We start from the raw sequence: 13,293 nt of genomic DNA on the forward strand, positions 1-13,293 counted from the left end.
GAAAGAGATACTTCTTGGGTTAGAAGGTAATTTGAACAGTATTTACAGTTTGTAATGAACTTTGTGAGGAAAAAAAGTGACACATGCAATTGTTTTATATAGGCATCGGCGAGGAGCAATGCCCGATGAGAGAACTATACAAGCAGAGAGGGTTACAACACTTGAAAGTGCAATTAGGGGTTTTGCTGAAAGGAAAACTGCTTCAGTCATTACACCAAATCTAGGATTGAGTTATGATTCGTTGACAGAAGCTTACGACTTTTACAACCTTTATTCATGGGAATGTGGCTTTGGCATACGTTACGGGAAGAGCAGAATTAATGTGAAAGGAGCGAGGTGTATGAAGGAGTTTGTTTGCAGTTGTTCGGTAAGTAACTACTTTATTTATATTAATTACATAAAAGATTGTGTGGATTGCATGCTCGGGTGTAAAACTGACATTTGCATTTGTTTTGAAATAGGGGAAACCGAATAAGGAGAATAGTAGTTCATGCAGAACAAAGTGTCGTGCAATGGTGAGGCTACTACAAACTGATGACGGGGGGTGGTATATATATGAGAACAAGACAGAGCACAATCATGAACAACTTGATACTTGTGCTTCTAAGCTACATTTTCCTTCGCATAGGCACATATATAAGTACACTAGAGAATTGGTGGCGCATCTTAGGCAGAATAATGTTAATCTTAGTAAGGTGTACAACATCATTGGAACCTATTTTGGGAGGATTGAGAACGTCCCATTCACCAAAAGGTGCTTGCGTACACTGTGTGGGAAAATTAGTAGAGAACAAGCTGATGACGATGTGCGTAAAACAATAGAACTTTTCTCGGAGATGAAAGAGAAAGATAGTGATTTTTCTTACGCAGTTCAAGTGGATGATGAAAGCAGGATTAGGACATTGTTGTGGTCTAATGGAAGAAGTAAATTGCAATACCACTATTTCGGAGATGCAGTGACATTTGACACTACTTACAAGACAAACATGTACGACATGCCATTTGGGCTGTTTGTAGGTGTCAACAATCATTTCCAGAGCACTATTTTTGTTGGCGTTCTTATGAGGGACGAGCAGTCAGAAATTTTCGAATGGGTTTTCCATGAATTTGTGAAGATGATGGGAGGAAAGGTTCCGGTCACTATTCTAACTGGTAATTTTCTTTGTTTGTTTTCGATATGAAAAGTTCACAAATGAATTATTTCCTGCTACATGAAATGAATATGATCAGTAGTACATATAGAATTTCTGTTAGTATTGTTTTTTATTATAAATCTGAGCAGACCAAGCAAGGGCGATGGAAATTGCTATTGAGAATGTTTGGCCAGATACAACACACCGTTGGTGCAAGTGGCATATTCTTCGTAAGGCTAAAGAGAGTTTGGGTTTTCATTATACAAAGAAGAGTGACTTCCGAGCAGAATTGCATAGATTGGTGAACCACATGCTAACTATCGGAGAGTTTGAGAAGGGGTGGGTGGAGATTATGAAGAAATACAGTTTGCAGAGCAATACATTCCTTACACAAATTTTTGAGGTGAGGCGGAAGTGGGCGAAGCCATATTTTTCTGGTAAATTTTGTGCAAAAATGACGAGCACACAAAGGAGTGAGAGCGCAAATCACATGCTTAAAAATTATGTTCCTCCAGCATGCCCAATGAATCTTTTTGTGAAGCAGTATGCAAAAGTACTATTTGATAGAGAGCAAGAAGAAGGTTTCCAAGAAAAAAGGACCAAATTGGTAAGATAAGCAAGCTTGTTTTAATATATTGTACTGTGTCTAAGCAAGGTTGAATCATGTTTGCAATCGTTGCACAGGCAGGAGTAGTCCTAAAAGTTGACATACCAATTGAACGACATGCAAGCACGGTGTATACTCGGGCCATGTTTGAGCTGTTTGCAAAAAAGTCTTTACTACTCTGGATCTTATTACATCGAAGAATTAGTTCCAAGGACTGAGTACCTGGCAACACATGTGAAGGCGGAATAGAGGAAGAAATGGTACAAGAGCAGATACAAGGTGGTTGTTTCGGAATTCAGAGATTTCTTCAGTTGTGAGTGTGGACTCTTTGAGCATATGGGGATGATTTGTTGCCATGCACTAAAGGTGTGTACATATGATTTCAAAGTAGGTATTTCATTTTTTTTGTCCATTCCTGACTTTGCACATGATTTGTAAAAACAGGTGATGATAGTGTTGGGATTGAATGAGATACCACGGAAGCACATACTGAAAAGATGGACAGTAGATGCGCGTGATATCCTTCCAGATCATCTGAAGCACTATCAAAAAGATGTAGGCCTACCTGATTGCACCACTTTCAGGCACAATGCTATGTACATCTCGGCCCTGGAATTGGTTATGATGGGTGATAGCAATCCAGAGGCTTTTGATTATGTCATGAGCGGGCTGGCAGAATTGAAGAAGGGAGCTTTGCCACTAAGTAATCTAAAAGATGGAATGAGTCTAATTGATAAAAAGAAGGCATGCAAGTCTTCTTCTATTGGTAAATCTGGTGGTTGGAAGGGTAGTCAGAAGCAATATATTGATGATGAAGCTGCGTCAAGTGCTGGGAAAATTGAATGGAGAAATGCAAAAGCAAGAACGATAGGAGGGGATGGGAAATCATCAGTCGATGCTAATGGGACCATTCAAGCGAATTCGGCATCGTCAACTGTACAGGGGGATGACCGAAGCACGGCTGATTCAAATATTGTTGTAACTTCAAGATCCATGGATACAGAAAGTGACATGTCCCTGTTACCCCCTAAGAAGAAACCTAGGATGAGAGGTCATCCGACAACTGCAAGAGACAAGCCGAATTACGAAATAAATGACAGGCGATCGAGGTTTTGCCCAATTTGCCGTGGGAAGGGGCACAAGAGAACTACATGCCCTCAAATGGGCAACGAACCGCAGAAGCCGAGGAAGATTCCGACATGTACAAATTGTGGCATAGCCGGTCATCGTAGGAATACTTGTTCAAAAGTTTTGTACTCTACATTCGATGGGGTACCCTCTGTAGGATGTATCTGAAATGATTATGAACTTGTAATTGGATCTTTTTAAAACATTTGGACAAGTTTGTGTTGTAAAACTTATGGAGACAAAATTGTTGAAGTTATGTTGGTTCTTTAATTATGTTGTGTAAGAATGTCATAGTGGTAAGACATATATATTTTAGGATATAGGCTTTACATTAGTAAGAGCAGCAGCAAGGATGGATACAAATCATTGTTGAAAAATAAAACAAACAGTGGCTATATATTTTGCATGGTCGCAGAAGGTGTATTTTTGGGAAAATGAACAAGTAGAATAAAAAAATTATTACAGTGTGTTTATGAGATTGGTATAGGCTGCAAGAAAGGGCCCGGAAAAGGCATGTGCTGTATGGTTGGCAGAGGAGTAATAAATGCGTGGGTTTTTGAATTTTGAATTGGGTGTGAGAGGCGGCAATGCTGTGGACGAGCTTGACCATATAAGGACGTGCCAAGTCCTGAGGAAGTTTCAGTAGTCACCAAGGCAACAGAAGTTCATCATATTCTAAAGAAAGAGAGAGCGAGAGAGAGAGAAAGACAGAGAGTGAGAGAGAGAGAGAGAGATAGTGAAACATTCAGAGTATCCATGGCCATGGCGATTGAATCAAAGAAGTGTCCCAGGAACTTTTCGGTGCGTGCAATATACTAGTTTGAAAAATTTCTTCATCTGTTGTTCAATATTTTACTAAGTTGTACGTATCAGACATATGCAAGTGTGGAAGGAGGGGCAGCTTGTGCTATGATTGAGACAGGAGATACCTACTCTGGTTCAGAAGTAGAGCAGGTAAGAAAGTAATTAGTGATTTAAACAAAAGGAATGTATGATTTATAAATATAGCTTGACGTCGTGGGAAATGACAAACAGGTTAGGCCAGTGCTGGGGCTCTGTACTAAGGAAGAAGATGGAGAAAAGAAAATGAAGGGGGATTTACTGGTGAGTCTGAGTGCGTCTAGTATGCGTTTTCTGAAGGTTGGTTGTAACGAAGGATGGGGTGAGGTCGATACTGATGGCAAGGTTGTCATTAAGAAACCTGATTGCGAGCCATGTAGTACTGAAGATGATGCAGTGTCTGGAAGTCCAAAAGGAGCCTGGTATGCAAGTGAAGATGAGGTTGACAGCATCTGGAGCAAGAAGATTAAGACCTAGCCACTTGTTTAACTTGCATGCAATGTATTAGTAGGATGTGTTAAGTGGCTGTCGTTTCACCTTAGGTATGAGTTTGAATTAATGAAAAAATGTACCTGCAGTGTATTTTAATAATTTGTATGCAATGGAGTGGACTTGTCTGGCTGTCGGTGGCCGTCATGCAGTAAATTGAGTGTATCTTTATACAGAGGTTCTGTAAAGCAGGCCTACATGTAAGCGATGGAGAGGCGTGTATTTACAGTACACATGCTGTCCTGGAGCTGGTTTGAGCATTTACTACGGCTCTCAAACTGGCCAACTAACCTATGCAGGGGTAAATGCTCCACCTTTAGTTATTGCCGTCCACCCGGCTAGATGCATGTTCGTACGCACAGGTCAGTGGCAAAGAGAGCTGTATGAGAGAGAAAGAGATGATGATCTGCATACTCTTGATGGTGAGTTGACGTGTTGGAAATAAAAATGAGTTTTCTTGGGACAAATGCGATGTGAAGCAGGTGCACATTGAACATATAAACCCTCCTAGACTGCTAGGCAGAACGAACCCCTCCACGTCGCCCCTAAAACGAAGCCCTCAACGTCGTCCCTAAATTGCTGCCACCGCCTGTAAATTTTAAACCCCGCCGAGGGCATTTTAGTCTTTTTACGTGCATGGATATAAATCGCAGCCGCTCCCCTGGAGAAACCCTCGCCGCCGCCTCCCCTCCTCGTCGCCCTCCCCTCTCTCTCTCTCGCTGACCCCTCTCCCCCCCGTGCAAGCCAGCCCTGATCTGGAGGAAGAGGAGAGATGCGGGCGCCTCCCGTCCCACTCGCCTCCCCCTCCTCGTTGCCCTCCTCTCTCTCTCTCGCTAACCCCTCTCTCCCCCCGTGCAAGCCACCCACGGATTTGGAGGAAGAGGAGAGATGCGGGATCTGGAGGAGGAAGAGGAGATCCGAGCGTCCCGGCGGTGGATCGACCGATGCCAGATCGGGCGGAGGTCGCCGCCGTGGGAGGAGCAGGGAAGGGTGAGGCCTGGGTTCGACCAGCAGCGCACGCTCTTTAGGCTGGTGCTAGGCTGCATCTTTTCCTGCCCCCGTCCTGGTGCCTCCTCCTACCCGCGTAAATGGCGAGCAGAGGGCGTGAGTACCAGGTGAGATCTTCCTCCACACTGTTCCTCCATCCTGCAAGTGTGATTTCTTTCGTTTTCTATGAAGATCATTCACATCTATTTATTTTTTGTTCCTCTCCCATCTTAATTTCTGATTTGATTCCAGAGTTTGGATGTGGATGTTACTTCAGGGAGGAAGTTGGTTACAATTTTCATTTGTATGATGCAGCAGGCACAAACTAATTTACAGGTGGGTTTTCTTTCAATGATTGGTGAGTTACAGGTCAACCCTGTCTCACCTCACTAAATTTGGAACTCATGCTTTTTTCCTTGCTTGATATTAATTCTTGATATTCTTGGCACATCCTTACAGGGATATCATGTGCATATGTATGAGTTGCTTTGCTTCGGTTGAAGATATATGTGTGCCTGTAGATATATCTTACATGCATTTTCAGTATGATATGAGCACTCTTTTGTCTCTGGGTGTACGTAGGTTGCAAGAATGAAAAGGCTTAGGGGATTATTGTAGAGTTTTCATTCACATGGATGCTCTATTCACGACTAATCTTTCTTTATTTGCAGAATTTTTGGTGTTGCGGTCTCTCCCCATCTTAACATTGTCTTCCGCTGGAAGGAGAGGAAATTTGTGTATATCACACCTATCAGCTACATCCCATGGAGAGGAATTTTGTGTCAGGCTCATTGGAGAAGCTTTCACAGCTATGGCTCTTCTTTCAGTCATAAGATTTACAGATATACTAATTCTAAAAGATTTGATTCACAGGTTAGTTCTAATAGAGCGACACGTATTGTGTTTGTGGTCTTCCAGTTTGCCTTTCTTCCATGCATTTGAAGGACTCGTACTTCCATTTCCTCTTGCGATTTCATCCATCCATTCCTCTCCTTGCAGCTTTAAATTTGTGAAATCCAACGTATTTAGATAAGAGAACATTTGCCACATAATTATGCTAATATTCTATGAATAATTACACTTTTGTGGCTGTGCTAATAGTAATAGATGACTCTTAGCGACCCTGCGCATTCTCTAATTTTCCGTACATGAAAGTTTATTAAATGCATGCAGTGCTTTATCCTGATTTGCAAGAGGAACATGAAATTCCTATTTCACATAAGTGAAGAAAATCTATAACACTGATTGTAATAGTTGGTGGTCCGGTGATTCCAGTTTATTTCTCTAATTTGATGTAGGAAATGGATTGTAAATTGCAAGTGAGTTGGGGCTTCTGATTGGACCTTGTGGTGGTTGGATCTGCTGACAGATAGGGAGAAGCATGATAGGTTGCTACTGCTGCACCTATTATTTGATTTCTTTCAATGTTTCAATCAGTTTATCTAAAGCATGATTTTAATATGCAATTTTATCAGTCGGAGATTACCTGAATGATTCGTGGAAATTAGAATGTGGGGATCTCAAAGAATGTTTCACAAGAAAAACAAATATTGGCCATTTCCAAACTTGCTCGGTGGTCGAGGTACTATAGAGGACATCAGTAGAATGAAAGCAAGAGCAATCTGACACCATTATTGATAGTCAGCTTCCATTATCAGCAGCTTCAGACGTGTATGTGTTCTTTTGTTCATTTTCATCTTTGTGGTATGTTCTTAATTCCCCTTGTTGGGATTCTTGACAGATCAAGAATTGTTGATGCAGATATATCTTTCTTTTGGAAATGGAAGTTGCTGTTTCTTCCCAGGTGAGCTGAGATGATAACTGAACTCTCTTCTTGCACTAGCAATCCATCTGTTTTGATTTCATGATCATGGTTCTCCCGTCATGCTCTTATGATTTTATACATGCCAACAAGCATCCACGCGATTTGTTCTTTACTTCTGCACATATTACCATGTTTTCCCACAAAAATACACATGCCGCGGCAAGCCGTGGCAAGCCGCGGCAATCATGTTCTCAAGTTTTAAAGCGTATAAAATAAGAGCATGTATCTTAGTTATTTTGGCACTGCCATCCTTTACATTATAGGGTGTCTACATATGCAAATTTGCAACTTAAATTTACCACACCTTTGAAACCTGCAGTTGTTTACTATTCTCTTAAATCTTTAAACTATGTGCTCCATCCCGTTAATTTCAGAACTAGGAAGGTGCGGATAATAAGAGTTGTTGACAGAGGCAACCTGCACATGTGCAAACAGTGGCTATGGTGGCTCAAAGGGAAGCAGCGGCTGCTCCATGGAAACACGCAACTTAGTGATGTACTTTTTGTTTCTAGATTTTGTTCACTCTCATTAAATTTTAAGCAAGAATATCCACTACCCTACAAAAAGTTCTTCCAACAAATATTTTTGTGTGTGCAGCTAAGATCAATCTTCCTATTCATTCATTGCACGCTGTTATTCTGCAGGACCGGCGAAGCGCAAGGTCATGTACAAGGTGGGGGTTGATTGTCCCAGTTTTCTCTTTTGGTGTCTTGATTCTGTTTCTTCCTGGTTTGCACAAGATTCACTCATGAAATTGATTTTCTTGCCAACTTTTCAGGGATAAGCTGGTCAATGAAGGAAATTCTAAAAGAAAGCGACTACAAGCAACATTTGAAGGTACAGCCTGTATTATGTTACTTCAGAAATTAGTATCATGGTCTGTTATTGGGAATCACGAGTTTCTTGACAATGAGACCCATTACATTTTCTTTTCATAAAAAAATCCTTGGAAGAGATTGTAAAGTTTAACGAGCATGTCCCTTTTACATCTCTTTACAGTGTGTTTTCTTTTGGTTTGACAACATTTTTAGTTTTATATTTTGTACAGGCTGTGTATAGTGTAGGAGGTATTGATGATGAAATATGAATGTCCCTTGTTCTTGTCTGCTCCTGACACAGTAGACTTGTGTGATGTGCTCTAGATCCTTTCTCTTTTTTCATTAAATGATTATGTGACTGAGGAGAGCATGTTCTTAATTAGGTTGCCATTGTGAAACTTGTTTTCGGTTTTTTTTTATTGTATAATACAGAGCTTCCAAATGGTTTGATCCTAGAAATAAGTTACCAATTTTCGGTGTGTAGTGAGCTGGGAGCCGGGGTCATCCTTCTCACCACCAGTCGAACATACTACTTGAGCCACCATGTTGAGCGATACAAAAGTGTTCTCTTTTCTGAGAGCAACAACACGAGATTGTGCCCCCTCTTGCTCCAGGTGCATGTTGCTGTAATTAGTATCAACAGATTAAATCATGGACCATGTCTCTGTTTCATACCACCTCTGTTCATAAACAGATAGCTTCCTAGAGATTGTGCAGTCCTAAGGCCATCCACACTATTGCCCCTTAAAGCGTATTGAGTGCATCAAGCCTAATTTTCTATTGGACAGATTTTGTTCTGTTATCTATTAGTGTTAGAACAATACAAATTTTCCTATTTTGCAGAAACTAACTTAGTGCTTCCTTCTTTCAGTTTTGAAATTCAGCAATTCTTTTCCTTAATCGCAAACTGAATTGTTCGTCGTTGCTATTTGGTTTCCCTTCTGTCTGTGGCATATTGATGATTTGATCCGCATTCAAGAAAGAAATATTCCATGCAAGCCTCCAGCCTAAGTAAAGAAATTTATTTGCTTGCCATTTGAATAAAAAATTTGAGCAGATATATACTTCATTGTTCATGATCTTTCTTTTTTGTTTGTATCGAACTTCATGCTTACTCAATATATATCATGTTGTAATCCGGTCTGATTTGTTCATACTTAATTTCTTTTCTTCAGCTCTTTGTTTTATTGATAGATGATAAAGAATGCATCATCACAATATTTTTTTTATTTAAAATCTGTATGGGATTGGTCAGTTGGTGCATCTGCATTCAGGTTAGTTTGCGTGTGAAGTTCTTTTTTTTTAGAGATAAGGCACAATGTCCGACTTCATAAATAAAGCCATCAATGGCAATCAAGTCAAACTGAAGTTGAGTTAAAATGTTACAAAACAAAGCTGCCTGATATGGAATACACACTATTTTCATTTTCATTAACATGAATCTGCCATTAACGTGCTTTGTTCTTAACATTTGTTTTACCAAATGCAGGGGAGCGTCACCGATATTTTCTTGAAGCGGTATAATCGTTGATAATATCTTTACGGTTTCTCCTTTGTTTCAGAGAACATAATTCACACATGATATTACCCTGTTGGCCTGTTGTTTGGCGTTGGACCATGGACACAAGGTTCATATAAAATTCTTTGGATACAGATAATTGTGAGCTCTGAATTGTTGAAAAATTGTTCTCCATAGTTCTGTACGAGTCAGTTTGTGTTTTTGCATTCTCAGCAGTTGTCGTCCTTGAATAATTTAAGTTAAAGCTAAGATTGAGAGAGGGTGAGAGAGGTAATAAACAGTGGCTACATAGTTTGCGAAAGAGAAATTGTCATTGGAGAAGCACACGATACATGAATAGGAAAGGCATCACACTCGAGTTTGGAGAAGAAAAAGGGTACAAGGACAAAGATAGATTAGTATTCTGCTCTGAAGCTAAAACTTTTTGTGGGATGCATGTTTTTTTTAATGTTATTTGATTCTGTATTATGGAAGTATGACTGGTCGTATATATTTACATTAATGTTGTCAAGTTGTGGTTTAGCAATAGGTATAATCTCCTATCAAGGTACTTCTTTTGAATATATCGCTGTTTTTAAACTTGCAATTTCTATGTGGACCTATGCTCGCGAGCGTCCCTCGATTTTGCTGTGTTTCTTGTTGTTCGATGGTGTGCCTATATGCTTAATTTTGTCATTATCCGTGTCTAGGCTTCACACAAGAGGCTGAAAGAGGACGATGATGCAAGGAAATATTTCTAGCAGCTGATCAACATTGTCAGCTACTGCCATAGCAGAGGCGTTTATCACCACGATCTGAAGGTATTGTGGGGTGCTGCTTACTGATGTGCTCTATGGGAAGAAAAGTGGGTCCATACCATTTATCTTCTTCCTTATATCATCCTGAAAATCTTCTGCTTTGTACTAATGACACTCTCAAGGTGATTTTGGACTGAGTACGTAAATTGTCTGCTTTCTCTTTTTCTAGCTTGATGGAAACCATCATGATGCAAAATTTAGTCTAGGTCGGACATGTATATACAAATCCTGCTACTCTTTTCTTTGCTCAATTAAAATAATTTAGTTTACCCTAGGAAGTCATGTTCATTCTCCTGCTCTTTTACAAACCATAGGCTAGAAAATTTCTTTTTAGCATACGTTCTCCTTTTATTAAGCTTTCTTTTGCTACAGTTTGCCAGGCAAATAAAGTTTTCCAGTCAATAGTTCACCTGTCTCCTAATGCATGTAATACTGTTTGGAACTGGCACTCCAATGGATTCAGTTACATGATGTTGGATTAGCTGGCTGCCATTATGCAGCGCATCTTGTGTGCCTCTGGTTATGTTCTATATAAAATGACGTGAAATGTGAAATTGGGCAATACTTTTGATATACTTTTGTAACATGGTGTATCATTCATTTTTGGTTTGTGCATAGTTCTATTGGTGTTCTGTCAAATCTGGGGCTTTGTATTTTCATCCCGGCTTATTGTAGTATTACAATCTGGCAGTATAAGAGTTCTGGTTAGTTCTCATAATTCATCCAGTATATGTTTGGTTTCAAAGCAAATAAATTGAAAGGACGTATAAGAGAAGGTATAAGGTGGAATCTTGCAAGTAGTTGACCAAATATATCTCACTTCGAGGAATGCTTTTTGCTGAGAATACCACTTTTTTCCAATACCCCAATGATTTCATTCGCCAGTACCTTGACGACTTGGATCAGGTTTTCTTCCGAAAAGGTACTTAGACATGTCATAATATAGTTGGTAGTTAGGAGAAGCATTAATCTTTTTGTTTCTTTAGCAAATAGTTCTCATGTTACAGGGTGCATGGACAAACAGATGCAAGGGGCATTGTTTCATACAACACCCACACCAATGACCACTGGACGAGTGAAGCCAAGGGACTTGTGAACAACATGAAAAACTTTCATCCATCTTTTGATTACACAGAAATATGCCTTTGATGCATCCGTGTTGGGACAAGCTTTTTCGGACGGAGGGAGTATATGATGTAATTGACCACTATCAATTAGAAATGCTCCTGGACACAATGCTCTATATTATCATGTCTTTCGTGCATTTTATTGTCCACCTGCGTATATAGCTACTTGAATCTTCTAATTGCAAACTCAAACATTTGCATTTTGTTCTTCGTTTCAGTTGGGCTTTTGTGTCAATTTTATTAGTTTCATACATTACAAATGAGGAAAAAAATATTTTTATGCAGATCCACGACACATTGCAAAAGAGTATACATCAACATTGTCTGCTACCAAAAAAAAAGTACTCTTTTAGTTCTTGCTTCAAATTTGTCTCGCGCGCCAAATGGCGCGACAGGTCATCTAGTTAATACAAAGGTGGCAACTGGGTGGTAGAGGAGGTAGAGTTAATTCATTTGGGTCTCTCTGCTCTCCCTCGCCTCTCCTCTAGCTCGTCTTGTATGAAATATGCTCTGAACCAGAGAGAGAGCAAAACGTGAAGAACAGACGACCTGTCCATGGAAGTACAAGACCTAGAGGTAATATCCAATAGAAAAAACATTTAGAAGCAGTTTTCTATCTCTGGTTCGATTTGGATTAGGTTCTTTCTATCCCTACGAAGCTCTTTGACCAGGATGGACCAGTGAGCTGGTTCGAACATTTCCTGGTCAAAGCTTTGTTTCCTCTTTAATGAATCTGGGTCTGTGTCTGAGTTTTTGTTCTAGTTGCTGGTTCATATGGTGTGTGTGGGGCCTGTACTGGTGGTGTTCAATTTGGTGATGGTGCCTGAAAGTACTATGCTGTACTAGAGTATTTTGTTCTGGGGTATATATGCACTTGGATTCCTCCGAGCACACCCTTTTTTGAAAGGGAGATTTCTTCTTTTAGGTTCTACTTTATTTCCATAGATGGCTGGGGGTGGGGGGGAGGTTGAGGGAGGATGTGATATGATTCGATCTGGCAAGTACAGTAAATGAAAACCATGGTACTGTACTGACTTTGAACTTTATTGCAGATGTCACCAGAAAGAGGGGTTGGTACGGGTAGGCTGCCTAAGCATAGGTTCTTGTCTGATTGGGAAACTGGATCTAGCTGTTGGGGAACGTAGTAATTTCAAAAAAATTCCTACGCACACACAAGATCATGGTGATGGCATAGCAACGAGAGGGGAGAGTGTTCGTCCATGTACCCTCGTAGACCGTAAGCGGAAGCGTTAGCACAACGCGGTTGATGTAGTCGTACGTCTTCACGATCCGACCGATCCAAGCACCGAACGTACGGAGCCTTCGAGTTCAGCACACGTTCAGCTCGATGACGATCTCCGGCCTCCGATCCAGCCGAGCTCCGAAGATGAGTTATGTCAGCACGACGGCGTGGTGACGATGATGATGTTCTACCGGCGCAGGGCTTCGCCTAAACTCCGCGACAATATGACCGAGGTGGAATATGGTGGAGGGGGGCACCGCACACGGCTAAGGAACGATCCGTATATAAAGGAGCAAGGGGGGAGGCCGGCCGACCCCTTTGGGCGCGCCAAGGGAGGAGGAATCCTCCTCCTAGTAGGAGTAGGACTCCTCCTTTCCTACTTCTACTAGGAGGAGGAAGGAAGGGGGAGAGGGGGAAGGAAAGGGGGGGCGCCGCCCCCCCTCCTAGTCCAATTCAGACCAGAGGGGGGAGGGGGCGCGCGACCCATGCTGGCCGCCCCTCTCTCCTTTCCCCTAAGACCCATAAGCCCAATACTCTCCCGGGGGGTTCCGGTAACCCCCCCGGCACTCCGGTTTTCTCCGAAATCACCCGGAACACTTCCGGTGTCCGAATATAGTCGTCCAATAATATCAATCTTTATGTCTCGACCATTTCGAGACTCCTCGTCATGTCCGTGATCACATCCGGGACTCCGAACAAACTTCGGTACATCAAAACTTATAAACTCATAATAAAACTGTCATCGTAACGTTAAGCGTGCAGACCCTACGGGTTCGAGAA

At 41.2% G+C, this 13,293-nt stretch overlaps 1 long non-coding RNA gene across 23 annotated transcripts; it reads left to right on the forward strand.

Moving 5' to 3' along the window:
• Positions 1-4,884: 4,884 nt before the first annotated feature.
• LOC119336477 lies at positions 4,885-11,473 on the forward strand. Of its 23 annotated transcripts, none has more exons than XR_005162542.1 (13): positions 4,885-5,312; positions 5,437-5,520; positions 5,856-6,057; positions 6,483-6,572; positions 6,660-6,855; positions 6,946-6,988; positions 7,384-7,504; positions 7,607-7,682; positions 7,788-7,846; positions 8,312-8,441; positions 9,317-9,371; positions 10,036-11,065; positions 11,151-11,473. It is a non-coding gene; the product is annotated as an uncharacterized LOC119336477 (long non-coding RNA). The 23 variants fall into 23 exon arrangements; XR_005162540.1 differs by lacking the exon at positions 9,317-9,371 and adding an exon at positions 9,390-9,487; XR_005162541.1 differs by lacking the exon at positions 9,317-9,371 and adding an exon at positions 9,390-9,455.
• The last annotated feature ends 1,820 nt before the right edge of the window (positions 11,474-13,293 follow it).

Source organism: Triticum dicoccoides, chromosome 7B (genome assembly GCF_002162155.2).
Source record: "Triticum dicoccoides isolate Atlit2015 ecotype Zavitan chromosome 7B, WEW_v2.0, whole genome shotgun sequence".
In the NCBI taxonomy this organism is placed as follows: domain Eukaryota; kingdom Viridiplantae; phylum Streptophyta; class Magnoliopsida; order Poales; family Poaceae; genus Triticum; species Triticum dicoccoides.